Here is a 3,303-nt window from a genome sequence, read left to right on the forward strand (position 1 = left end):
CTTACTGTTTCCTGTCCTTTGTTTTCTCGTACCTTCTCCGTTGGACTTGTATCTGCCTTCATGAACACACGACGAGCACCACACAACACACTACCCCTGAGCTGGACTCTCTTGTTGCGGGCTCATTCCCTTGGAGTGAATCAGAGAGAGCGGGAGTGGCCACAGAACTTTCCCGAAGTCTGCTACTACAACAGCTTTACCGCTTAGTGGCAGGTGTTGCGGATTGAATGTGAGTCTTTAGAGATGTCAAAAATGTGGATCCGCTGGCCCGTCTCATGAACCTGGTACCCGGGGCCACAAGTGCTGTAAGGGATACGACCGAAAGATCGAGGGTATGGGAAAGATCAGACCAGAGGATCAAAGTGTGGAACACGGTCGGACATGTGGTATCCAAAGGTCAGGTACATGTGTTTAGCGATAGCGGACGGAGGGACGAGGGACAGCGAGGGAGAAATAGGAGGATTTAGAAAACAAGACCATGCCTGTTTACAGTAGGGGGAAAAAGAAGAATGTGAGACCCGAGTATCTTTTTTGGTTGGTTGTGACGTTACGGATGCTATCCCGCAGATGATTTTCCGCAACAGAGATGTGTCGAACTACAGGAGAAGAATCCTGGTTCGATTTGGTATTCAGGGTAACCTGGTTCCGACGGTCACGCTGTCAATGGGTGGCATAGTCCCCTTTGCACATGCGTTGGTGTTGTCTGCCAGAACAATAGTGTGACTCGTTGTATTTAGTTTTCAAGCCATTGCTCACAAAGCACCGGCTTTTAGGATCGGTTGGTCGTGTTAAAGTCTGATATGTTTACCGGATAAAGGGGCTTTTAGTACTCAAAAAAACAAGCCGAGCTAACGTTAGCCAGCAACTCTGGCTTCACAGCCCACTCCAGGGACGTCCTTGTTGACAGCCAAAACATTCGTCTGAGAAACAGCGCTTGTTATTGAGGATAAACAACGGGTAGCAGTACCTCAAGTTCAACTGTAAACTCTAATGCCTTCTTTGGGCGGGTCTGTGTATCTATCCACTACCGACTTAGCGTGGGCGTGTTACCCGTTATTGTGATTTTTGGTTTGTTTTTTGTTTGTGTAGTGCAAAGAAAGGGGTCGTGGGGTAGTGTGGCAAATGGGTCCGAGCGCACCAAAGCAGAGTGGCAAGCGAGAGTGCACGTGCGCGGTGGGCCGGCGCGCCGGTCCGGGGGCGCGCGGGCGCGGGCGGCGCGCCTGCGCGGCGGCCGGGGCGCCGGCGCGGCCGGCGCCTGCGGCGCGCGCCGCGGGCCGGGCGCGCGCGGGCGGGGGTGTGAGCTGGGTGGCTGGAATATTGGACCCCTTTTCAGGCACAGATAAGGGAGACTTGTGGTGTGTGAGAGAAAGGGTAAGCGCGCGCGTCCGGTAAGGCGCGCGGTGCATTTCAGTTCGCTGCCTATACCCTGGTGGTTTTACATCACCCGGCGATGTGCTATTCGCGATGGTTGTTGTGTCCATGCGATTTTTGGGCGGAGAATACAAAAAGAGACTAGGACGCGGCGGGGCCCGCGCGGGACGACGCCGCTGACGAGCGCCGCGCGGCGCGGCAATGAGGCGGGTTGTTGAGGAGGCGGACGACGGCCGAGTGAGTCGGCAGCAATGGCGCTGCGCAGCAGAGGGGCCCGGCGCTCCGGCGGCGCGGCCGCGCGGCACGTGAGCGCAAAGAGGAGACAGCAAGAAAGCGGCGTCGTAAGCGTGCGGCAGTCGAATGGACGAGAAGAGCAGTCGAATTGTGGAGAACCACGCACGGCGTTGAGAGACAGAGCATCGCCAGGCAGAGGTACGAGCGCGTCAGTGTGTCGTTGGCATCTGCGGGTGGTTGGTGTGGCGGTTTGCTCCTCCCAAATGTGGAAAATTGTCATCTTGGGATGTTTGTGTTGCGAGTCGACCGCGACCGCGGATTCACGTTGGGCAGTTCGAGAGATTCGAGCGTGGAGGCCAGCCCCGCTGGGGGGTGTGCAAGAAGAGAAGCAAGCAGGCAGGCGGCAGCGGGCCAGATGCCTTTGCGGTAAGCCTGAATTCAGACAGATACAGTGACGAATTGCAGGCCATGCACCTCCGCGAGCGTCGGCCAGTGAGTAACCGCGGTGCGATGTGTTGCGTATGGGGCGGAGGTCGGTCGTGAGAGTGGGAGGAAAATGTTGCTGCTAGGAGCTGTGACAAAGCAGGGGCGAGAATACAGACTCTCGACACACCCACGCACCACGCAACGCGCGAAGCAGCGAGCGACGCGGCGTGCTCTGGCACTCGCCACTGGCCCGCGCCCTCCGCCCGCCACGGTGTCCGAGTAACCTAGAGGCGCAGCGCCACGCGCCCAGACCCCAGGCGTAGTCCCGAAAGAAAAAGAGAGACTGAAAGAGAAAATGAGAAAAATAAAGAGGGTGTGTCGGAGAGCAAGAAGGAAAGTAAAAAGATATAATAGGAGAAGAGGAGTGAACTGATAACATGAAAAAATAGAGAAAAAACAGAAAGAACGCATGTTTTGGAGGAGAAAGAGACAGCACAGAATCGAAGAAGTCAGGGAGAACAGGAGAAAGACAGATTATTAACAGCCATTAGCAGCTCTGTGAGGCTGGACTTGAGCTAAATGCTAACATCTGCGAGCTAACATGCTCAAAATGGCAACGCTAACATGTTAATGTCAAGCAGGTCACCATCTTAGTTTAATGTTTTAGCAGGCTAACATTTACTGATTAGTATTAAACACAAAGTGCAGCTAAGGCTGATGGGCTTGTCATTCATTTTGCAGAAATTTTGTCATAAATTAAAGTATTGGACAAATTCTGACCTGATGATGGCGCTAGAGGAAAAGTTAAGAGATCTTCGAACTTATTACAGTTCATCCTGACGGGGGCACGAAGCTGTGTGCTAAATGTCATGGCAATCCACCCAATAGTTGTTGAGATAATTCAGTCTGGACCAAAAAGTGGTGGATCGACATATCCTGGCTTTTAGACCCTAGCATTGGTGAAACAACACTGGATCCTACATTTCCCATAATGCAACCAATATCATCTCTCACCACCTGAGAAAACGCCTAATGCTGTATTCACAGGGATACTATGGTGATGTTGTATCAAAGAATAGAATTAAATATATTAAACTGTATTATTATTTCTTAATTAAGCATTTCGTTGCCACGTTTTATGCTTGTGTGTTATTTGCCGTTGCGGCAATGGAAGAGTTTAAATATCTTAACTTTGGCAAGACAATGCCATCCTGACATGTTACCGTGTACTCTCTGACCAAGAAGACAGGTTCAAACTGTTTTCACAAGTTG

Source organism: Morone saxatilis, unplaced genomic scaffold (genome assembly GCF_004916995.1).
Source record: "Morone saxatilis isolate NCDOM2014 unplaced genomic scaffold, NCSU_SB_2.0 Contig9, whole genome shotgun sequence".
In the NCBI taxonomy this organism is placed as follows: domain Eukaryota; kingdom Metazoa; phylum Chordata; class Actinopteri; family Moronidae; genus Morone; species Morone saxatilis.